Here is a 26,522-nt window from a genome sequence, read left to right as displayed (position 1 = left end):
TTTTTTGCAGTATGATAGGCAACGGTATACTATAACAGGTTGATCCCAATTTATATCGCACACTCATTACAAAGAAGGGCGGGGAATACTCTCAAATACTATTCTCACCTGGAGCCTTTGTATGACGCTGAGGGCATTGCTTGACGTTTACCCTGATCTCTGGCACTGTGGACTCTCAACTAGCCTGGACAACAGCGTTTCGCACTTGCGAAAGACTGAAAAAAAACGACAAAACATTTGTATTGTTATTAGCTTATTACCTCCATGAAAAATGAAGGTATATTTTTGAGTGTGTCTGTCTATGCGTCTGTGTGTGTGCGTGTGTCTGTGTTTCCGTGGTTTTGTAGTCAGCGTAGCTTAAGAAAATCTGGATGGATTGTGATGATATTTGGTATGTGGGAGGGTCTTGAAAAGACTACAAGTCAAAGTCTACATTGGGCCTCTGGCGTGTGACCGTGGTACTGCTGCAAAATTTTCATGTTATGTATCTTTTGTCTCGAATATGTTATGGTATTGATTTTTGGTGGCAGGTAGCTTTCAATGTACGCAGGGAGTGGTAACGTTATAGGTTTGTGCCTCCTTGCAGCTTGGAACTGAGGGGCGCTTTTATCAAAATCTTTCAAGAAGAATAACTGAATAAAGGACCTACGGATTTTCATGATATTTGGTATGCTGGTAATCTTCAAACAGCTTTACCGGTGGCAAAAGGTGGCCAAAAGGTGTCAGCAAGCTATACTCCTTGACCAGATTTAATACTATCTTATGCCAACGGAAAATCTGCCTGGAGACTAGTATGCGGATAGCTCAGACAGAGATGTATGCAATGCAATGAAAATTATGCAAATTACTTTGTTTTTGCAATTGCCCCATGTGCGGGCAACGGACTGTAGATTTTTAAACAATCACACCAGGAAGAACCCCTACTCTTTTCGATGAGTGTGGTGGGATCTTTAATGTGCTCGAGGCGTGGCTCTCCTCAAATGCACGACCGGTAGGGGCCGTCCTATCCGAGGGACGGCCCTAACCGGAGCAAATATGAGCCAAACTTGCATAATCAATGATAAAGTGCCATAATTCCCTTGTGGTTAAAGGAGGTAATTACATTCTTTTTACAGGTGCAATTGGTTAAATATGTACACCGCGCATAGATTGTGTATTTGTCCAAAGAAATTTACATGATTTATAACGAAATGTAAACATTGAATCATCTCAAAGGAAAGGACTATTACACATACAATATATACATGTATATCATTTGAGAAACCATCATTTAAGATAGATAATGCTAATTATAGCATTATTAGCATAATTTGCATAATCAACGAGGCAAGATGAAACAATTAATCTTGAAAGGATGCAAATACATGGATTTCCTGTTTGTCTAGTACTGTCACGCCCGGGTCCGAGAAGGTGTACATACCGAAAAATGTGTTAGATGTGACTTTCGATCGATATCATTTGAGCTATAATAAGTTAACTTACAGTCTTCACCTTCACTTAACACAATATCGTTCATAGTAATCGCCCTTATCTGCTGACGAATTTACACGACTTGATACATGTGGAATTATGTGATGAAAAAAAAAACCAACACATAATGATAATATTGAGAATCTGCTGTGTGGCATTAAACTCATTTTTTGTCTTGTGACTAGCTCTTATGAATTGGTGAGCCATATACGCTTCTCCTTTCTGCGGACGATCTTAACTTCACAACTTCAGACTTTCTCTTCCTAATTTGAGTTGAGTCCGGAATGCTTGGGGCAGTTGATCACAAATGGTACAATACTATAGTGGTGTGCAGTGATGACATCTAAGTGAATATAGTGATGACATCGCATAGACGAACCTGGATACAAATCAACCTCTTCATTGATTTGATCTTGCCCCCTTCCCCATGACTAGGAAGTCTAGGAACTAAGTAGGTATGTCGGTCGTGATGATACATAGTATATTGTGCCTAGTTAACGTTGTTGTTTTGCGCCATGGTCCATTACTGTGATGTGCATTTTAACACATCTCTGCCGTGCCACTGGGAGTCGTTATGGCTACAGAATAAGGACACGCAAATGGCAGCAAACATCACGAGAAGAAACGAGTTAATACTGCCGAGTTCTTATGTCGTTGGCACAGTTCTATGAGGGGGGTGCTTAAGATACGGAAGGGGCAGGCAAGTTTACGCTCGCTGTCCTGTTGTAAAATGTGACGTATTGGTAATTGGTTGGAACAAAGTATATTCTCCGCCAGACTCTGACGCACGCAGCGGATCTCCTGGGATCGCTACCCGATCAGTTCACTTTTACCGTTCAGGGAAAAATAGCGAGAGAAGGTTGCACGGTGACAGCTATATGGATTAGCTTCCCGTTCGAATGCAAACGCACATTCCCATGTCGATGACCTTTGTTCTTACATTACCAAACTTGTCCCTACTTGCACCGTCAACCCGATGTTGATTCTATTATCCACCCACGGAAACTCCGTTACAGGTTCCCCTCTAGCCACGTAATCATCCGAAAAAACACACAGAAGTTCAATGTTGTCATCACTGAGCTTACTAAGAGTGGCTTGTTATGCGTTAGCAAGGGCACAACAAAACTCGTCCTACAGTCCCAATCTTCGTCAGCAAAAAAGGGCTACTACATAGGTTAAAAGAGTTCCAAAATCCAGAAAATGGTGTTACTCTGCTAAACTACCCAAGCACTTTTTATATAATTAAATTAAGTAATATAGGCTGATTATAAGGCCTGGTAATTTTTCTAAAAGTGCTTGTAGCCTGATGGCACACTCGACTGAAGGATTAAAATGTACTTTGGGTGTTCTGTGTTTATATATCACAGTTATATATCAGACAATGCGTAGTTAGTTCCACCATGATTCTTGTCCAGGACACGTACATGCATCAAACGCATTGTGTGGGAAAAAGTTGAACAGTAATAAAAGTACAGCTACGTAATCCTTCTGTCTCATTCATATGAAGAAGTGATAACGATAACACCTTGTTGCATGCTTGTAAAAGGTGTAGTTATATAGGATCATCCCGATTAGGAGCACGATATGTTGCCGATACTGGCTCGCAAAGCACGATCATCTTCTCCATCTCAGCAACAATCAAGCATGAAGCACGCGCGATGACGTATCTGTGACGTAGTTGATGGTGGTATCGTGAGTACCATCTCCTGACTGGGGCAGACGTGACTGCACCAATGCATTTTTGCACCGGATTCGACCACATTGATGCAGAACTTACTATACAAAGTCACAGAAGCGTGTCTCGGCGTTGACAGACGCACACCCTAAAATATATCTAAAACGATTTTTTTCAAAGTTTATTCTAAATGTTGGCTGAATGTAGTGTATGCGACCCTTCAGTCCACTGCATAGGCCGCCGGGCCTCGAAGCTTCCTGATAAAGCTACGGACATTTCCACACTGTCGATCTTGGTATGCGTGTCATGATCCTGCCTTGCGGCTTTTTTCCGAGGTTAGATATTCCAAACCGATAACACATATATGTAGTTGTTAAACCTGAGCCTCGACAACATAACCAGTAGATTTAATGACCTTTTCTTACCGATGGCTATCTCTGGCAATTAGAGGGCAGGTGGTCTTACCCCGGTAATTTGCTCAACATATTGACCCAAACTCTTTAATTTTCAACACAAGAATTTCAATCAACCTGTATAGGGGTAAATATTTCGACATTTCGTCTGTCTCAAAGTGGTCCTCACATATACCTGCAAAGACGTGGCACAAAGATGTCCATTACAGAAGCAACTTGTTTGGAATAATCGTTTTTTTTTAAACTTGGGGAGTATTGCAAAGTTACAGAAATACAGTAACGTATCTTGTGCCATGTTGGCAGTGTCACTTATACCCTTACGTAAATGTAATCCTTGATTTTCTTTCTTTCATTTTTAGTTTGATAAACACGCAAACCTTTCTAGAATAGAATATTGTAGAATTTGGTGTTAACAGATCACTATTCGTGACCTACCTCTGTAAAATGACGTACACCCGTATCGTTGTAAATTGAGCAGACGCAAGTTGCTAGGTGCCATTTTTGAGACGGGGCTTAAGGATCCCTGTTCTGCCCTTTCATGGCTAACATGTACTAACAGCTTTCCAATGGCTGGACTGCGGGAGATGACGTGCCGTCAGCCTCACGGTAAAAGCCGATACCAACTCAATGCTCTAACCTTGTTGTACAAGATAAGATCAGGTGCAAAGGGCAGGACCTTGCAATAGCTGGTGCGAATTCCTCCAAACAGTGGGAAGATACCGATCGAAGCGAAAGGGAGACGTACTCTAATAAAGTGCACTTGAGATATGGCCTCTACCTCATGCCAGGCTAACCGTCGCAGTGTATTAGGATTGGAAGCGACTCGTGGTAGAAGTTGGTCACGCTATTGCCCGATGTTTCCATTTCGAATGTACATTGGCCACTGCCGACAAAAGGAAGAGGTTTCCTGACATCTCAACTTGATCGCAGAAGATAGCGGAACAAACTACTTACGCTCACGGTAAATGCAATTGAGTCGGTAACAATATAGCTCATCTGTTGTTCGCCGTCAATAGCATTCTGACTAGTCAACAGTTTATTACGACAGGAGACTTAATATGGCTAAAAGCCAGAATCAAGATGCTGGTTGGTCGCACACTTTGAAAATAAGTGCAGTCTGCAATAAAAGGGTGATTTGTTTAATACGGGGTTCACCCATGAGATCGAGTTCATCAATCAAGTGTACTTTAGGATCAGAGAAGTCTTGTAGAGCAATGTCGTTGTCGTGAGTGTTACGTGCCAAAGGACATGTGATAACGACTTGTGGTGACGCACTTTCTGGTTTTAGAGCACTATCGACTCGTCTGAAGCAAATATAGACTCCACTACAGAGATAAGATAAGGGGGTTCCAGTGCAGTTCTCAACGCAGTGAAAGAAAAATAAAGCAACTGCCAATACCGTATCACGCTCTATAGCTACAACGAATTCGTTCCTTAAACAACCTTTAAGTTCACTACAGTGTGATATCTATTTATTCCCGAATCAGTTCTATGTGCTTTTGGATAGCATGGTGTTCAGAATAAGGCCACTGGCAACACCCTGAATAAATTTAAGACTTGTGTAAAAAAAGACATTCAGGTCAAGAGATTATGACTTTAAAAACACATGGGTTCAAAATTACCGTCTTACATCAGGCCATAAAAAGCGTTTGAGAATCAGAAGAAATGAGAAAAAGTGACAAAAGCATAATGGAGAAACTAAGAGGAGACATGTGTATTCATTTGCAGATGTTATCAGTCATTTTTTTCATTATGATACAGTATGGTATCAATGAGATGCCGAATCTACTTTCTTTGTATTCTGAATACAATGCACTTAAGATATAGACATTTCATAAAACTGTTAGGAACTTCTCCTCACCGTTGCTAAAATGATACTATATACGCACATTTGTTCTCAATGATTTACCAGAAATGCTTCGCTCGTAAAACAAGAATGCATATTGCTAACGTTACCACCGTGCGGTACCGGAGAATATCCGCTTCTTATTAACTTTGACAGCCCCTAGCACACAATTCACCAATTCATACCGGCATGGGGCACTGGGAATCAAACATGACGTCAATTGCATCAGGCTAAAAATAACAAATGATCCACTCGGATCATGTACCTTGCCTTGGGGTGCTTCATGATCATGAACGTAATCTACTCTAGATCGATGATGTCCTAATTTTAGGTTATTAAATCGATGATATGGGGGTTTCCGTCTTCCCTTATGTACGGGGGTTGACATTTGTGAATGTTCGTGAAGTTACACAGTCGTCAATTCAACTCATTGTCACAGAAATGGTGATCAATATGCAAATCAGGTATATTGACCTGGTCTGGGAACGGCCGAAAGTGATTAAGACATACCGCTGGGATTTGTAGGAACCAGAAAAGGCATCTCCGCTGACCACATTTACAAATGGTGATCCAGTCCTACATGGAATATCATGCTCATAACCATGAGGTTGGAATTTATGATTCTCAATTTATCAACTCAATCTATTCTCAATTTGACCGAAGACGGAATGAAATAAGTTTCGTTTACATAATGTCAACAAAACGGTAATGGTGAGATGAATCTACGTAAACAAAAAACTCATCAGGTCCACAGAAATGTACGAGCTAAATGAGGTGTAGGTACACTGATGTAGAAACATGACGAGGTAGTAGAAATATTTTTGGCGTATTTTCTAAATGTACGACACCTGGTCCCTGTCAATCGGAAGAGTACACATCGGATGTAACGTACTTTACGTGACATATTACAGATGGCTCAATCAAAGACTTGATACGTCAGGAATTTCTTGCAATCACAGTTAATGTTTCTTCAATCGATCTCGGTCCTCCTACATGTAGTCAGAAACCAAATACTCAGCACTACAGAAAAGTAGCCAAACTTATGTTTGCTTTAGCTTTCATATACTGCATGCATCACGGGTTATATTTGTGATGAATGAACATGTACTGAATTCTTTATACAGCAGGATACTGATTTTCACTACTGTATATGCTCGAAGGCAAATGAAAACGATCCCTGACAAAAGAATATAGTCCGCCGGAAATATGCAATTTGTGTACTAAAGCATAACGGTACATGTACAAGATGTTATGCATACTGATTGATTATGGCGTAATTCAAGTATTCCTTCATCAAGCCTCCGGAGTTGTAACGGATTATAGTCAAGACCTTCCTTGACACTAAGTTTGAACGGCCAGTGATGGAAATGCCCAATAAAGTTTGCAGTGTTATAATGTTACACCTTGTTCATGGATAATTCTTCACTTCAGACGGCGGCAATACATGTTATAAATGACGAGAGATACGGAGTAATAGGTCCGCCGACGGCGTGATTTCACTTTGCCTCCAAATTGGTGGCAGGGGATGTGCGAACCGCGGCAAGATGACGTCAGGGCTGAGCCAAAGGCACGCGTGTGCGTCATCACGGGGAGGTCAGGGCACAGGTCAGCGGAACGCAATAGGCTGGAACTAGCCCGTCAGCCCTTTTGTTTCAGAGGCGAGAGGCGAACAGGTTTTCCGCTAAAGGGCAACGGTTCGAAAGATCCTATCATGTTACATCAATATTGCATACACTTTGTATGTCCAAAAAGTGTGGAAAAGATTATCACCGGTGCGCATCAATCCATATCTCTCGCCAACAAGTAATGGCAGCTTCTCTAGCCCTCTGTACCTATGCTATTATTGAGTCAAACATGGAATATGGAGCTTGTTAATTTCTACATGAGCCTTCTGAATCGTGCCCTATTAAATAAAACCATACATATTCCGGGGGTACCGAAGTATTCATAAAGGTTTTACGAAATACATACGGATATTACGGGATTCATTCAATCCACTACAAAAGAACATGCGAATTCTACGGAATTCATACGAGTTTTACGGAAAACACATGGGCCTTACTAATTTGTTGGACCAGCGACTCGGTCACGTGACCTAAGCGGCAAATTTAAAATGGCGGCCTTGAGTCCGTTTGTTCCAACGATTTCTTGGCTTTAAAGAACTTTCGGGCTTATCCCATCCTGCTTAACACCCAAATCCTCAGCTTGTACCAACACTGGCTTCTCATGCAACATGTCGGTATACTTAAGCAAACAAGCAGGCACTGGTCCTACAGATGAGGAAGGACCGTTTGTATTCCATAAAACACTTAATTTGGTAAAATTCGTGTGCACAAGCTCTCCGTTGAACTGTTAGAATACTTGAAACGCTGCATATTTCCATTCCCCGGTGGGAACGTGAACGTGTCACCATCAGAGCAGCAGAGGTTACCAATGCCACACCTTCAGGAAAAGTATATAACGTTATATCATCCTGACATTTATGACATCCCCAGACAGACAGGATTGTTCTTCCGAAACACACCGCAGGCTAACAAGATGAAATCGCTGACCTTGGACATTAATGTAGGCTAAAGGCCACACTGCCCTGTGGTTCAACGCGTACTTTAAATTTACGTCGCTTCCCCCCGAAAAATCACCCTCCCAGAACTCACGAGTGTGTCGACTCGTAATGCCCCCAAAATGTCAGCATGAGCAGAATTGTCATATAACTTTCTACTGCAAATAATCCTGATGAATGTACGGTTTGCTACGTCAGCATCGAAGACTTGGGTGTGATATTGTGAATTGGTTCAGGTGGACCCGTCAGAGCCTACATATATACAGAAAAAGCAAAGAAGAATTCCAGCTAGGTTTTGATCCCTCTGCTTAGTATTTTCCATTTTCCCTGCTTTCTGGTTCATCCATGAGTTCAGGCCAACTGCAACTGCACGGTGAATTTTTTTTGACCCCCCCCCCACTCCTATCATGCAATCGGTTGTAGCTAGTTTGCACATACACCCACCTGCAGCAGCGTCATCACGCCATCAATAAACTTCTTATTGCCGATATGGGTATGGTCATTCTGTTCTGCCGCGGAAATATCGGACCCTGAAGTCAACGCTGGTTTTATATTCAATAAAACTCTTGTTGCAGTTTCCTGCTTTGACTTGTTGTAACTAGCGCTTGTATATATATGTGTATAACGTTATGTTATCGTCCACAAAGTACCAGAGGGCTAGGATAGTTTGCAAGCCTTCGTACATGATGTGCAGGCCTACTAGATAGGACATCTGATAACGTTAAGGATAGAAAGAAATTAAATGTACAATGGGCACGTGAGCTGGTGGTTGACCATGCTCTTATCCGTATCCGTTGACTGTATCCGCCATACAAATTTCATTTACATCTGGATTGCGACTTCATTGGAGCTTGTAGAGGAAAAGAGGGGCATTTAGGAGACTTGTTTAAGCCATCATATTTCATCTGCACTGGAGACAACCTCCACTCGAGGGGCCTGCCCTGCGTGGGCGTGGGGACGAGGGTGGGGTGAGTAATACATGCTCTCCGACTGCGCTCCAGCACAGGCAGAATTAGGAAATGAGAATATAGTATCAATAATGTGAGAGTAAAGAAGAAGGGCGAAAACTATGTCAGCAATAAAAAGAGTCTTTGGAACTCTGCAGCACTCAGCAAATTTAGTCAAAATTGATCACTTGTGTCGTATTTGTCTTTAAGGCAGCGGCGCGGTGTTAAGATGCATTTGCAACTTTTGATAAGTTCTGTCAGTCAGATACGCCCACACACCCACTGCAAGTGATGGCAGATAGGAAAGTTCAGTTTGGGAGATGTGTGCGTGCATGGACATCCGGGTCACACCGTACATCCGGGGTTCCGACAAAAATATTTCAAAGAAACATCCGGGTACTTACGAGCTGGTATTTTGCATTCCCTCGTATCGTTGAAAATGCGATGAAAGTGTCTATGGCAGGCTTCACTGCGTCCTGTTTTAACTGGAAAAGAAGGTAGAAAATTCGATTACTTGATAGCGCCAGCTAAAGTTAAATGGTCTTCTTACATGTGTTGACAGCAGTACAAGAAAAATGTGCAGGACTATAAAAGCTAGGGCTGCAATGTACAGGAGGGAGAAATGTTAGAAGCCTAAGGCAAATCTTGTTCATTTACAATGTCGAAGATTGGTTCTTTGTCCGAATGCCAGTGGATAACTGCACACATGGTTAGCAATACATGATACTAATGAATTTACCGGTTATCGTCTTCTTGATGACAAACATTGCTTTATTGAAATGTTCTAGCAGCCAAGATGCCCTCTTGGAATACAATGTCAGGTTCCAAACTTAAGATGAATTGTCCTCTGAACGCCAAACCCCTAGGCGAACTATGGGATGCGATATACATAATTGATATGACAATGATTTACACGCACACACATAAAACCCGACAAAAACCAGGTCATTACTCGAAGTTGCCTTCTAACAAACCAGACAAGACGTAACGCGCAGTGGCGTGTGGTAAAGGAGAACAAAGACAGAGGTTTGGTCTATGTTGTATTCTCGACAGTATACTTCCATTAGGTATGAACGTAATGACGAATCTCAAGTGTGAACACGTGTAATGGAAGTCTACATCTGATTTATATCACGCCAAATCAAAGAACAGCTGAATGTCTCCACACTAGTCAGAATGACGAATTTGTATCGTGGGCAAACCAGCAAATTTCATATGCATCATTAGGCAAGTTGTTGTATCGTCAGCCATGATGCTATGCTAGTGACGACTACATGGTTGTACCACATCATTTCATTCAAACCCCATGCAATGAGGATATATACTAATAAATGCCAATGATAAGATACCCTCTTCAGAGCTCAAGAACAAAATCGGTTCGGTGATAAAGAAAGTAAAACACCAATTAGAACCGAATCGACTGGGTTGAATAGACGGCTATGCTTATTGAACTGCACTACAATTACTGAGATCTCGTTATAAGTAGGGCAAGGCAGTTGAATATCTATTTTAATGCAATAAAGCAATTTCTTGGAACAGCATCAATTATTCAGCAATTGGGTACATTTTTCGACAACATGTGATGGGATTTGGCTCAGCTTCAAAAAGATATGATTTGAAACCATCGCGATATACTGTATGACGTTCTCTGATATGTCGCAGGTAATTTTGATCCCAGGTTACAGATTGCTTCCAATGCAGAGATATGCTCCGCCATATGTTTGGACTTGACGAGGAAAAGCTATCGCCGTATACTAGATGACTGCTAATATAGGTTTGGGTGATGGAGGAGGCTTTACCTCCGAGCAGATCCACCCGAAACAACAATTAAATGACGTTTGCTTTGACGCAAATCCGAGGGAAATGATGCGAGAGGCTATAAACGGGTATCAATGCTGAAACGCACCACTTCACACGGAACAATTTGCAGCGCTCTGACAAATAAGTTTTCTTGGGCGCTCGGCAAACTGCGGACCAACAGAACGATCACGATGGGGCAATACATCTGGGGAAATACAGGCAGCTGTCCGTGAGGGTAACACAATATTGTGCTACATTTACGCATATGACTTTGTCCTCAGTTGGCATTGCTGAAATCCTACGTTGGTACTAGCAGTGCTGCTTCATCATTTTTCTTCCTCGTCAGAAGGTGTTGGGATCCATCTTGATCAGACAAGTAACATCATAGTACAAGTATCGCAGCTTGAGTTGTTCATGTGGCCATGACAGCACCACCCCTTTAACAACATGCGTAGGTAGTTGTATTCAGATGATTGCTGTCGTCGATTATTAACCCAAGTGCTCAAAACATGATGATGTAAACTTACTCTATTTTGTGATTTAATTGGATAATCAATTGATGAAATGGCAGTATCACGATTGGGTAGTGACGCCGAAAGGTAAGCTGCCAGTACCAGTTAGGTACATTAGTACTTTTTGTAAGTATCCTGAATGTCAAGTCTTAGTTATTTACATGCAAATTGAGAAGCTTACACACGTAAGGCAGAAACTCAGTAATAGAGATGCGTCCACACCAACTACATATAACGAGGTGCAAACATTCATTCAGATCTATTTCTCTTAATGTTGATTAATCTTGGGAAAAGATTGTATTCATGACAGAAAAAAAGTTTCCTGTTGATAAAAAAGTTAAATTCACCATATCTACTCATTGGTTTCCACCAATGAGTAGAAATGGTGAATTTGGAAAAATTGATGTTGCAGGATGATAGCCTGGCATGACAAATTTCAGCTGTTCAAAATTCAAATTAAATTTCATTACAACTGAGAATGCCCTCATTGTCTTATATTATCTAGTATTCCCTCATTTTTGTCCAAACTTGGCGTTAGGTACCGGTAGAGCATCCATTAGCAACTTCAGTGGATGGGGATTTTTTCCGGGAAATAAGCAAACTGATGTCTTTTGGGACATTAGGGAAATTGTTCTGTTTCCCCCCACATCTGCCTAACGCGCCTAGTGTTGACAGAGTAGTCCCTCAGTATCTCCAGGTTAATGAGTCATGCCTGGTAGGTCTGGTCTGCATCAGACCTGCCTGTCAGCTGACAGACCTCCACGTCAGGATATAGCATCCTGGAGAACCTTACCCTCTGAACATGAACAAGATGCTGATCTTCGTATATTATGTACGACATGCGTTTCATGGAGATTTGGATTCGAGCTAAACCTCAAACAGCTACATATTCAAAAGAGGACAGGAATATCTTGGGGGAATCTTGGTGGAGTTTTGGGAAATGCATGATTATTATATTGTTGATAAGATTTACGCCCACATGTGAAAGCATACACGTGCTCTCCGTACCTTTAGTATCAAACCATGTTGGCTTAAGTTGAGAATTGAAAGCACTATAAAGAGTAGTTTCTAATGGGCATTTCAAAGTGAAGCATTCTCAAGCGGCTTGTGGCATGGATTAATACTAGTGCTCGGAGATATTGGGCCATTGGATTTTATCTTTGGTAGATCCTTATATTATTCTTTTCTCAAAAGATGCATAAAGTTGTTAGCAAAAAGAAGTACTTGGCCTAATTTGCCTTTCTTCCTTTGCACACTTCAGTTCTATTGCTCGGGCCATAGTGGGCTAGAATCAGTTTGAAGGAGCATTATTGGGTATTGAGATGGTGTAGAGTGCCTTTCAAGCAGCCCAATGGCTGCAATTCTGTATCTGTATCTGTATAGCCGGTATAACCGCCGTTCGGCGTAACACACCAGCTTCGCAGGCACGCGGCGCGGCAGCAGCTGGTTATATTACACCGAACGATATCGCAATACTCTGCGATTTTGCAGTACAGACTCAGAATGTGCTGTAAAATTTCAATCTGTTCTAATGATTTATCCTATACATCAACATCATGTAGTATGGCAAAGACAGCGATTGGAGAAGTCAACTAACTTCGTCATAACTGATCTATGTCTCGACAGAGAGAATTTACGGACCAAAAGACACGAACTTGGAGATCGTCAGTCAGCTACACATGCTTTCCATTTCTTCGCTTTGTCTCTTGTGTCTCGAATCATATCCCTCAGTGCACATGACAGAGTGCGGGGGAGTGCGGCTGTGTTTTCACCTTTTGTGTTCTCCCAACCGCATCCAAAATCTCGCTAGCATGGCAGAAATGGTTGGAGGCAGTGAACATCACGAGATGCTAGATACGCCAACGGAGCTTAAGGTAACGGTTTTAGATTGCAGTTATGAATGTAATGATAATAAAGGTGTTAACACCTCTGTCTACCAAAGGCAACATGCAAATATGTTTGGGCCGTAAGTAGGGGACGTTTGAGGCAAATGACCAATCAAGTCGCTGATATTCCATCTGAGAAAAATAATTAACGACGATAACATTAGCATACCTTTTCGGTTTTAAACCATCAACTCTTTTGTTTCAGAAAAAAAGGTCGAAATATTGTTAGATTTTTAAATAGCACTCGTCAAAGACATTACAGAGTATACGTAAGCCTATAAATCTTTCCAAGATGTGACCAACGCAGGATATATTGAAAGATTCACACAAAACCAGCATTGCCTCCACAGAGAAATTTTGTGGCATGAGTTGTTTCCATGCATTAGACGAAAAGCTGTGCCGTTTGTTTCTCAGTTGTCTGCATCACCTTACCGTTTCAGAGTTACCCTGAGACGAACACACATACGGTTTCTACTGACTACTGATCTTCGTTTGGCCTCGAACAGCGAAATTTGGCGTTGGTATTGTCAGATTCATGAAGCTATTTCAAACTTGTCTAAACGTACATGTAATTCAGATAATGGTAGGAATGAAATTTAACTTAACATTTGGAGTATGACAAAAGAAGCTGACAACGTTACATCAGAAGCGAGTGTCAAAAGGGATGTGGAAACCTAGAGAGACTAACCCATCAACGTCGGATCGATAATATTCTTCCTCATAGAATTTGCACTCGGCGTTTGTAATAACAAAAGAATACGCATGGAGCTGAATACGTCAAAACCCATCATCTCCTTAACCCTGCTGAGTTGGTTGGCAACTCTGAATCCATGGGTCACGATGAAGGAAAGCTGAGAACAACTCAGTTGCCTGTGGGATTTAAAAGCTAAAAGGGTGAACCGCTGGATGTACGAGTGGTTAATTGCTAAATTATTAAAGGTTAAAGGTGCCACCAGGGCAACATAGTCCCCTTTACCCGTAGAAGCTAAAAAAAATGATGTACCAGAGCATCACCTGCATGGAAACACAATGTATGTAGATATGGTTGTGGTCTCATAAAACAAACGAACGCGTTTATTTGCAAAACATCTCTCTCACAGTAAGACTGTGTTCATCTGTGCCGGAAGTGAAATTATAGTCGATTTTTCCTATCGTGGGCTAGAACAAATGGAGAAAAATATTCACGTTACAACTTGCTTTTTGTGTGCATGAAATAGCCTGAAATCGTCTTTTAGATGAACAGACGGTGATCATTTTGAAGTTCCTTTCATTTTTGTCCATATCTATCAACCTAAGGTTGGACATCACGTTCTTCTTTTTTTCCGAATGAGCCAAGAGGAATCTCAATCCCGGAACACAAATCCGTGCCTATAGCGATTCAGAACATGCTTGTGATCTGTAGGAAAACAATTGTGTGGGACAGATTTCCAAGAAACTAGAAATGTTAGACATTAGAATTCTCCTGTTACAAAGATAAGGGCTTCAGTGCAGTATGCCTCATGCTAAGATCTAAGTAAAAATCATTTCTTTCGGTTCATCGCCTTTTGACATTTTATGATCTCCGGATGATTATCCCTCGCAAACGTGTCTATAAGCCTTGGGTCTGTTTATCGACTGAGGTTTAAATCACCCCCTTGTCATCCGACCCCTGGGAAGAAAATTAGCAAGGACACTTAAAAGATACAAATGCTACAAATCCCCCGGTGATCTGAGTGGGGAGATAATTGATTCATGTTTGAAGGTTTACACTGTAAAGTTTTACAGGATTTGCGGTTGAACCGACCATGATTTCCGTCCTTTCCCGTCCATTCTATTTGATGTTTGTATGCTACAATCTAGCCGTAAACATCAGAAGTGTTGACAAGATTATGCTCATGCTTTTGATTCAATCTATAAGGAACAAACATTATTCCCTCTTGCAAAACGATTACTGAGCTATATAGAATTTTTAGCAGTGACGCTTTAGTCTACGCAGCTGTATCATCAAGGAGTAGTAAAGAATTTTCCCTTCTTTGAACTTACGTTAACCCTTATGCTTCACTTTGTGAATACAACGGCCTTTTTTGTTCTTGGGTATGCCATGGCAACGTTAGGTAAGTGGTTTCGTAGTAAAGATCAGAAGTTCCATTTCTTGGAAGGGACATTTTCTTCCTTTGACTTACTGCACTTCTCTTCGTCTGGCCCATTCTGCAATGGTTACGTAGGTGTTTGCAGGCATACGACTTGCTAGCTTTATGATGTGCTTTCCAGGAAATTAGAACCAGATTTCCACAAAGGTGGACTCACTTGTTACCCTAGCCCCCAGTCACACATTCCGAGTTTTAACAGAAAAAGATAGCTAGCTCCCTACTGTGTGGTAGCTTGGCAAGATGTGGGTTTAAGTTTGATTAAGTTTTTGCTTCTTGTAACCGACAAACTGCCTCCGCACATAAAACCAGAATGTAAGGTTACACTCACACTGGGATAGCCATGAAGACTCCCACTCTTTTCGACAAGTGCGGTAGGATTTTAACGTGCACGAGGCGTGGATTTCCTCACGAGGCGTGGAGTTTCTCAAACGTGGGTCTCCAACTTAACATCCCATCCGAGTGGCCGTCTCTAGCAAAAGTTTTAGCCTTAAACTTAAAAGTACTTCCTTTCCCCTGCATGGGCCGAGAAAAGAAATGTTGCCCTTCCAAATGGTGCAACATTGCAGCTTGTATAGGGATTCAAACTCAGAACCTTATGCTTCTAAGTCAATAACCCCATGCAGCTTCGATAACTTGTGTCCAGTATTGGATCATTTGTAATAACGTATGTTGTCTTATTTTGAATTCTTTGCTAGACAAACCAATGCTCTGTACCTGCTGACTTTACAGGAGGTACGCGGTAATCTTCCTCTGGGCATGATGGACTTTCGCGTAGAAGTTGCTAAAACGTCGGCAGATATGGAAATTTGGATTGTGTAGAAAATAACTCAAGTTGTATCAAGTTATCGATGTAAAGGAACTAAATGAGAATGACAAATTTCTGTCTGCTTACTGTTAAGCATCTGGTTGATGTTCGGCATCTGTCACGAATTCATCTTATTTTTGAACTCACCAACAATTCAAAACAGATTAACCCTTGTCCTGCTGTTTTTTTCCAATTTAACCTCCATGAGCTACTTGTGTCAGTAAAATTTGATCTATTCTGTGCTGCTGCTGCAGATTTACTTTTCCATTCGATGTTATTTGCTGTGGTAAGCCACATTTAGCTGAGAAATACCCAGACCCATAAAAATACGGGACCCCCACAAGGGGGTTAGCATAACGACAAGGTGTTAAAGCTTCTGTCAACAATAGGCGTTAAGCTCGGCGCCAAAGCTCGAGGCAATGTATGCAGTAAGTTCAATGTGAACACTTCTGTCTGAATCTCGTGCAACATGGATTTAATAGTGAAGCCAAGATGAAGCATATAAAATCATATAACAATATAAGATAGAAAAGAAGTGACATGGACATCTCATTATATCGTTGTCTGCTAGAAAATTTATGATTTCTGGATAACAAAACAAACTTAAAACATATTCGTTTCTGGCATCTTTGCAACTTTAATTCATACTGGTGCCGGAACATCGCCTGCAGATGTCGGAGGAGTTTGCGAATTTTGTACAGATGGTGAAGTCAGCACGTAAGGACATGCTATTGAATGAAACGTCAGCCTCCATTTACTGAAGCAGTTCGTCAGCATGTACGAGTGAACAGAGGAACCTTCTGCTAGCAGCAACACTGCCAACAGCACGAACATGTCCTCGTGTCGCATCGTGAGGGAAAGATTTAGTCTCGACGGTATTGATTTTATTTTGATTTGTTTGATTTGTTCGTACTGGAGACAGTGGCTTTTAATAGCTTGTAATGTGTTGTGCTTGGAGGCTATCCTGTGTAAATGAGACGGTACTACAGGCTTGGTGAACCCAGTAACAGGATCGTGTCGGTGGAATGTTATTTTTTCTTGCATTGCTTGTCAAAACTGTTGTTTCTATTCACTCTACTGATGTCTACTACGGCCTATTTACGTATCTAAGGATGTTTTTCAATATGTTTATCGCTGCATAATGCATATTATGAATTAACAAAACTTTTCAGTTGCCTCAAAAGACTCAATACATAATGCTAGTTCATATACATCTGCGGGGCAACCTATACTTATGCTTTTTGAAAATGTAAAATGTATCAGTGATACCGCCAAAAATGCAAATTTGAGAGACTTACGTATTCAGAAAACTGTCTAAGGAGCTTTGATAAACATGTATTCGAAGACGACGAAGTCTGAACTTTCTGACCTATATTGGAACGTTTGGCCACATCATGGGTGAGGGTTGTATTGAACTTTCTTCACTTGAAAATTGTCACAACCGCCTCCAGTTGAACACAATTTAAAGTGCACTTCGGAAGTAACCGGGACACCATGTTTGATTTGACCCATAACCTTTCCCCTTTGACACAAAACGGTCCATGTATGCTACCTGCCCTTCAGCTTCAAAATGATCATTTTGTTGTGATTTTCTTCTGATAAGACTAATCTATAGCTTGAGTACTCTCTTCAAGCAACGAAAAGAGCAAGAGTCGCTGTATTAAAGCTGAGTAGCGGTACGATAATGTCCGTACGATAGAGTCCTTTCCGCGGAAAAAGGCAACCGCCCCAGTCTGAGAACGCAGTCATTGTCAACTCCACGTTTGGTCGTTTTGAATTGTAACATCGTTGTATTAACAGGACTAGAGACGAAACATAATATGTGTAGCATAAGTAACACTTATAACAATCTATAATATTTACATGAACCAGAAATAAATGGTGGTTTATTGTTTTGTCAGATTGGTGTCAATTGACTCAAAAAACGCCACGGATTTAGGTCAACTAGCGCCATATAGCCTCAAGACTTGTCGAAATGAACGTTAACCAGACAGAACATCAATACATATTCACCTGTGCTTACAATATCATACTACATACTACCAGCCAGGCATTCAGCACCAAGGGCGGGCCTTTTAAAGATGTGTGTGCAGGAATAACCTGACTGCATACCATCATCCATACTTCAATCAGCCGATCTACGCCCACCATATGGACGTGTTTTCCAAGAAATGATATTAACATACTAGTGGGTAGAACCAGGCCTACTAGAGACACATTTAAACAATTCAAAACTCGTGGGGTATAATGTCCTCGCCCACATTGCCACCTTTCACCCTCGGCTTATAGTATAGTTGGCATTGTTTTACGCTTAGAGACCCGTCACCGGCAATATAGCACTAATAAAGAGTATCTGATTGGTTGTATCTTGTTCCTGCCACTCTGAAACAGACCCAAGGGCATTTGGCTGCAAATGTAACAGTTTTACTATAGAGATGTAAAATTCACAGGAAGTTGATTGACAACCACCAATGCGTTGTGGTCAGTTGCAGTCGTCAATGATCGTTCATCATCTTAATAGGTGACATCTCGTCAAGAAGATTGGAATGAAGCACTGACACGGAGATTCGAATTTGTAAAATTACATGTTAACTAAAAGACAGAAACGTGACAGCGCAGTTGCAAAATGTGCACAATTTATGCACGGTAATGAAAGTTGTCCCCAACAGATTTCCTTCAAACGGTGCTTCGTGGTTTTAGATACTCATGAAATTCTGTACGAGGCCTTGTGACAAACCATCTTTGTATGGAACAGTGACTTATAGATCGATAAACTGATAAGTAATCGTGTGCATTTGGGTCAGTGATACAATGGAAAAGATTTAAGTATCTTCTTGTGGCTGGAAGGATGTCCCTGCTATACATCAATATCCTCCGTATATCGTTGTAAATGCTTTTCCTCGGATGTTGTTATAAACTCTCGGGCTGTAAAAGCCAACGCACATTTCCTACATTGCTGATCAAGATCAAGATTGCTATTAAGTGTGTTCGCCCGGACTCATTCAAATATAGGAATTCGGTGTGGCTTCAGCGTATGCCGTGATTTTTTGTTATTAAAATACATGACCTGGAACCAACCTTTGATGACTGAATGATAAAAAGAAGATATATGTAGCCTACCTCGTTGTGCTAGCGATGCCAAAGCCAGGACGAATCTGCTTTTACGGTCATGCGCAGAGGGAGAAAGTCGGCCTTTTTGTTTGTTCCCGTTCTTGTTCCTGTTCCTGTTCCGATTACGATTCTGGTTCCGGTTCCGGTTCCGATTCCGGTTCTTATTCCTACCCCTGTATCTTGATCTTGCCCTCCCCTTCCCTCTGTTCCGACCCTCTGCAAGAGTGGACACAAAAAGAATGCTGGTGAGAAATACAAAACACACTGGCTATTACAATATATGCAAGATACTCGTATTTCAGCACCCTGCTACTGCTATGGCCAGCAGCTGGACATAAATACGGTGCGAATGCACTATTGCCCTCAGCAGATAATACGGAATTACTCACGATGATATCTACGTCTACTTTTCTACCAGTCACCGCCAGCAAATACTTAATCGCGTTATTTCATTCCCTTTATATCTTATTCATGAGAAGAAAACATCACGTCAAAACCGGAACAAAGACGACAGAACGGCCCATTGGAAACCTCAACATCTCATGATCTACTTCTGAATTTGCCCAATAGACGAGTCGCTTACGTATAGCGATAAACGCAACGGAACACAATTGACAGCTAGTATCTCCAAATTGTAACTTATTGCGCTGCATTATCTGCACCTAAGTAAATAAAAAGAATCGGCGTCATCACAATAGTACCGAGATGGCAGTTCTCGATCTGAGCCCGACTTATCTTATGATAAGTTTCTTCACTGCCTTAATGGAGAGTAGACTTCAATGTTGTTAAAGGCGAAGCAGAAAGACATGTTTAAATACTAAATAAGACTTGACGGCCACAGTTACATCCTATCGGATCACAAATCATTCTGACTTGATTGCGACATCAATATGACATGTTACTGTTACAACCAGATAGGAAAATATGATAATTGGGTCAGGCTAGAAGAAGGGGCCTTACTCTGTTTGGGGGGTCGATATGGCCTTCGTCTACCGGGCGTCCTTTCGGAAACCGCTTCTGGGTCGGCATCTCCGCTGGATAGAATGTCATCTTGTCTCTTAAAAAGTTCGGATAGATCCGTCTCTGGTTCAAAAGGCAAGTCTAGGAGGACGGAAGGTTGTGTTGTAGGTATTGGTCGAAGTAGCGACGACAAGTAGCCCGTCGTGTCCTCCTCCTCTTCTTCTTGCGCCCTCTCCAGAATGAATTGCAGCGCCGACCGGGAGGGTACATAGTAGCAGTACGCATAGGACACCCAAGTCAGTACGAGCAGTGTGGGGACGGCACCTCTGACTCCGTACATGGGGAGAGCTGAAGAATGACAGAGAAAACACAAAGTGACCACCATATGTGCCCAAAACATATTAGGGTGACTCGGGGCAGACAACAGGACGTCGACGACCGCCGTGCAAACGCGCCGCGACACACTGAGTCACAGGCATTGTCACTCCTTTGTGTAATGAAATCATCGCAATACGAAGGGCGCAAATGGCATTACAGCTGTTTTTGCTCACGCTGTCAATGAATAGCTGAGAAGCCAGGGGACATTACCTTACTGGGAAATTTTCTATTTTAATAGCGCATAATCTCTTTCTATCTATCTATTATATGGAGCAATAAGCCGGCCCGGTCTTATTCACGCAACAGCCAGTAGGCAAAGAGAAGAGCATTAAAAGATCGCACTCGGCTTACAGGGCGCTATTTGCGCCTGGCGGGATGAAACATGTTGCTTGGACGGAAGGATACAGGCCTACCGTAGTGTTTGGCGGGACCGGGGTGTCGAGACCTTTCGCCAGCCAAAGACGTAGTGTTGCCTCGGTTGGCTCCCAGCTATCGATTGATCCGGGGAAAAGGTCTCGTGTCTTTTGTACAGTAAGGCACGAGCTTCGTCCGTGGGCGTTGGAAATAAGCACTAGTAACAACGCTGAGATTCCCCGGCGGATGTCTCCTGTGTATTATAAAATAGGTCTCATTGCCAAAGTGCGCCGCGATGTTAGCGTCATGACAGGGTACCTTTAGCCCGTGCCTGTGCTGAAAAGTCTTCCGCTTTGAGGATAAGACCATTAAAGCCAGAATAAAGTTGACATGCTCGTGATGAGAAGGAGTGGAAGACGTGTGGTATAACATTCAGGTGTCACGCCTATGGATCTACGGATGCTGGCGGAAATTTGGAGTTGCTCAATACGGGCAACAATCGCGGTAATTTGTTCATTTTGCGTGCCCATTGATTCCATAATGCGTCATCTAATTATTAATTCATGTCCGTCCGCCGAGCAATAGCGAACCGCGGCTTTTGACGTCCCAACATCCCTCAGCTGATTTACAAGTTTTGCGTAGAGTGTATCCTCGCCAATAACGCGCCGCGCTGCTGTCTCAATAGCTACCTTAGAAACAAATGTCCTCTGGGACGACACGTCATTCCTTGTTCTGTTTTATGTACGTCATTACGTACAAGTTTGTCTGCGCAGTCTTACAACAATGCATGTTCAGACACATGGCTGTTGACTTCCTGGATTCATGACGTAGACCTTATCATCCAAGGTGAGAAATGACAAACTGTGAGCATGAAAGACCCCCTCTCCTGAAATATCCACTGCGTGTGATTTAACAAACTCCTATACATTCCTATAAAGATTCCTATAAAGGAGGAAAACAATAATCAATAATGGCATATATAAAATAACTAGGAGGTATCTCCTTAGCTATAGATGATCATCTCTTCAAACACTGACCGTGCCACATTGACGAGTCCATTTCTGGTTTAGCATACTTGTCCTTACGATAGAAAATCGGTCGACATTATGAAGCTACACACGAGATTTGCTACATGCAATAGCATCCTAGATCCTCTACGCGCAAATCGATTAAATCAAGACTTGGAGCAAGTACTCATAGATAACGACTGCGATAACAGATGAGCAGCTAGAGTAATGTAATTTGTCTAACCGATTTGATCTGGCCGCACTGGCAGTTTTTTTTCCAAGTCACTAATCCCGGGACTTGTCTGTGATAGATAACCGTTCGTCAACTGTAAAGGCGCTAAGCCAACATATGCGTCAACACTGGAAATAGAATCGTCTTGGTCATGATAGGTGACAGTAGACAGACGGATTCGAACGGTGGCCTGCAAGCCTTTGGGACACGTGTATTAAAGCTTCATAATCATGCACGCTCGCACCCACTCTTCTGACTCATTTGGAATTCAGGCAAATACCTCATGCACGAGTACAAAGCCAAACGCATCATAAACATAACATTTGTAAGGAGAAATTTAGGATATTGCTCTCTCAGAGGGGAAATAAACGAATATGGATTCTTGAAGTAAGAAATCATTCAAATCCACATCATCAACAGCACGGAAAGCAGATTGGATTCAACAGGTCAAGATGTAAAAAGCTGTAACGACTTATTCGTCATGCCTTTGTACAAAGCTACAGCTACGCCCGCAGGATCGGAGATATCCATGGGGCATATTCCTTCCCCGTCAACTGTCCGTCAGTGTAAACCCGTATAGATTCAACCAGTTGCCAGACAAATTACCATCCATGGCTATGCCCTCCTGTAGAATGCATCTGAATACACCGACATGCATCAACATGCTGCAGTTCCACAGCTTGTTCGGAGGCATGTCAGAATAAAATGGGTTTACCTTTTCAGGAGGGATTTTTTACGAGTGGTGAAATGTGTACGAATGTAAAGTCTGTAAGAAGGTTTGTATGTCTTTCTCATTGTGCTGTGGTCTTAATGACAGAGGAACAGAGATGCGGCTATAACTTGTAGCTCGATAATGCCTGAGAAGTGGATTTGTAAGAGTGTATATTGTGGGCGGACTTAATCAGGGATCATTTAAGGCTGTCCAGAGGGGATTAGCTTTCATCAACTCGCGATAACTCGTAAATTATTCACGCCGAGGGCTTGCATGACGAAGGCGTTTCCACAACTCTCTTCAGTGCAAAAGGATCACATATTTTTTTCTTCTTTTTTTTTCTAAAATATTCCCTGCCATGCTAAAGCAACCATAAAATTTGCTGGATTAACAGTGTTCGTGTGTACAAAGAGGAAAGGTCATAAATTAATGAAGACTAACAAATCAGATTTAATGTGGCAAGGGTATTTCAAGTTATATCTAGCAGGTGCTTTATCTCTTGGAAATGAAAAGTTGTGAACGATTTCAGTCACTTATGCTCTGCTTCTTTGATGGTTGATCTACGGTTCTTGATTCTCTACGACGCATTACACTGCTGGGTTTTATGCACATTTTGAAATATTTGATAACGGTTCCATTTGAGGTCGAATCGTTCTGGCAGTTGTTCTTCGTAGATTTCCAGGAATTTCCAGCTAGCTGGCTACGGCATCTGGACCATCGTTGATGGCTATGTCTAATGTTCCAACCCGATTACATGGTAAAATACTAACACAGCGAAGACTTACATGACAGGTCTGTACCCTGTGGGAATTTGCCAAACAGTAAACAACGTACCATCAATAATATCTTCTACCCTTCCAAACTAGGCAACCACCCTTCGGTCCATATTCATAGCGGGCAATCAACCATAAATCAATGTAACTGACCATTTCAATAACTGAATAAACACATATCGCAATGCCATAATCATCGAAGAAGAGCTAACCGGCTGTGCGACTAGCCTGCCAGACAACAATTCGGTGTTTTTTCTCGACAAGCTCCATTGATATGTCGCTATGTCTAAATGCTACCTCAGGCTTTACTCCAGCCATGTTCGTAGGCGCAAAAGCAGCACCCCTCCCCACTTTTCTGATTCAATCATTTCCTGTATCTTTCACTCACGATCGCAATATCTTCCAACAAATCAATCCGTTCTGTTGACAGCAAATACTAGTACGTGACGTCATTACGGATCTAGCTTGTCTTCTCACCCTGTTGCAACTTATTTGCCTTTTTCAGTTCGATGTTGTTGGATGTGTCCTGACACCTGTTGCTGAAGAGTGGTTGCACTTAGCACCACGAAGCTACTACTTGACACAGAAAGCGTGTGATAAACAAGGCGTATCTCAACATTCCCTTATCTAAGTGGCGTACGTAAGTACTTATTTGATCAATTAGTTACACTCCGCGATAAGTGTAAATGGACGGTGCAATAGGGGTGTGGTGATCCCAAGATACCTCATGTCCCTACATATGCAGCAAATATGTTTAGAATGTGGTCCAATGGACGAGTTCTATGCATGGACTCATGGATACAATTAGCATTAGCTAGATAATCTGATGAAATTCTGTTCACACGTTGATATTGTCACGTTTGATGAAACACCTGTGCGGGCGGCAGGCTATCGTAACTAGACTTATGTCAATTTAAGAAGGTATCTCACTGAAACTTGACCGAGTCTCTGGACACTCAACAAATTTCATCTATAAAAAACAGATCTTCTTAAGCTGTGTGTGTCTTGAACGCCGCCAACGTTCCGCAGTCCAGTGAGATACCCCACCCTCACCATCTTCACTACAGGTCCCACGAGATAGGTCTTTCTTTGCCTTATTTCATATGACATAAAAGTACATCTTAGCGGCCTTGCCTCACAAATTGCTACAGCCCGGGAAATCTAGAGCAATGGAGCAGCCATGCGCGCCCTGGTGCCCACACAGAGGTCGCAGCCCGTACCTCCTCTGGAGGGAGTTGAGGAACGGCCAGGCTTTCGCAAAGGGCATTCTGCCAACAATCTGCTGGTCTCATGCAACCATTGCATCTTTTCTAGTTGTTTTGGACAGTCTTTGATGCCAGTATCAAAGGTGTTTGTGCAATCAAACCCTCCTTATATAAGAACACAATCGACTACCTTAGCTTGTATAGCAATGTCTTTACGATAACGCAGAGAAGCAATATGCGTCAGAACACAACGATACGCTTACCGTACCAGCGAAATATCCCGTATGCTATTCACATTCACTTCCACAGCAGTTCCTTTCCATGCGTCAACATGTTCCCATGGACGTCTTATGAATGACCATGTCCTTCATCACTGGAGGCAAACACTGTAGTTATCATAAAGAAGTGCCGTGCACTTGATAACAAACCTTTCCAGTTTTGGTACTCAGAAGAAGGGAATGTTTTGATGAGGATCTAAAACAAAATCAGGTCTACTCAGGCGGTGTTTGCTGACAGCATCTCTAGACGCTGATTAACCACGAAAAATGCACAGACGAAACTCACTCCGAGCTGTAATGGAATAAGTTCTTGAGTTTGTGCAACAGCGCAGAGCTAACTATTCTACATTTTGTTTCACATCAATTTTCATTATTTTTGAACTGGCAGCGCCCAAAATAATTTCTCAAACGTCCTTTTACATTGGACATTTAAGAAGACCGAGTTCAAGCGGCACAGTAGGCATTGACTGCAGTGGTTCGCCTCCCACGTTGACCCCGACACAGTTGATGGATGATGCTGTTCAAGTAAATGGCATCACACTATTGTAAGATCTATTTGATGCCCGATGGATAAGGTAGTTGTAGATGTCGAACATAGCAGAGACATCTTTCCAATTTGCGCTGATAACGTCTGGACACTTTATTGGTTTTTACGTAGGTACAAAAGGGGTTTATTGCAACGCACAACTTTTGTCTGCAAGCTTAGAGTTTTCCTGTTTTTTTTCCAAAAGCATGTCGCTCGGTGTTTCATCACACAGTATCCAAATATCTAGGTGCACTTTGATCACACTTGGTTGTTGAAGTTTTCCCTTATGCTATATCCCTGTGTAGTTCCTCCGTTGTTGTGATCAGAACAGTTGTGTGAATAGTACTCCGTTTACAAAGGTTTATGCTAAAATATACATCAAGAAGCCAAAAGCTGATACTGTTTGCCAACAGATTCTATTGGCAGTTATATGAAATTAATGGGCTTGGGACACCCGTCAATGATTTGCAAACATATTTGGGTTTAAGAGTACACCCCTTGCCGCCCGTAATATTTCGAATTTCAAAGCCTGTCGAGTTGTCGCTTGATAATAGATGAGTTTTTTTTAATGATCACAGCTTCTCTTATCCGAAAACATCCTCTGGGGTTTTAACAACAACAAAAAAACATCACAACTGCCATTAGTGATACTCAGCTTGCTTTAGATCTCTCCTGGGTTGGGGAATTCTGAAAGAATTCATAAGCAAGGAACTTCAACCGAGAAGAAGAGGGTATTTTTGCGTGGGTACCGTCCCTCGCCAATTGCACTAATTGGGTACAAAATTGCTTCGGAGATTAAACTAAGAAAAGAAAAGCAGCGGGTTCTTTTACAAAGCAGCAGCTGTAATGAAAGATATGGGCTTTTAATCTTATATCACTATTGCTGTTTCTGTGATTCACGTGGTGACCAGTGGACAAAAGTATACAAATCATAAGTACGTGT

General features: G+C 41.9%; 1 long non-coding RNA gene across 2 annotated transcripts in view; it reads right to left on the bottom strand.

Annotated features, from left to right (window-relative positions):
• The window catches only part of LOC118410229, a 49,223-nt gene that overhangs the window by 4,818 nt on the left and 17,883 nt on the right, over window positions 1–26,522 (bottom strand). The window contains exons 1-5 of one of the 2 annotated variants that reach the window (XR_004830538.1): window positions 20,906–21,363; window positions 20,115–20,462; window positions 19,164–19,370; window positions 9,316–9,396; window positions 109–215 (exon numbers count right to left, since the gene is read on the bottom strand). This is a non-coding gene — a long non-coding RNA (uncharacterized LOC118410229). Of the gene's footprint in view, window positions 1–108; window positions 216–9,315; window positions 9,397–19,163; window positions 19,371–20,114; window positions 20,463–20,905; window positions 21,364–26,522 lie in introns of those variants that run through there. The other variant, XR_004830539.1, reaches the window with a different exon arrangement.

The sequence above is a fragment of the Branchiostoma floridae genome, chromosome 2 (genome assembly GCF_000003815.2).
Source record: "Branchiostoma floridae strain S238N-H82 chromosome 2, Bfl_VNyyK, whole genome shotgun sequence".
Taxonomy (NCBI): Eukaryota; Metazoa; Chordata; class Leptocardii; order Amphioxiformes; family Branchiostomatidae; genus Branchiostoma; species Branchiostoma floridae.
The sequence above is the reverse complement of the archived record's forward strand: the minus strand, read 5'-3'. Positions and strand labels throughout refer to the sequence as shown.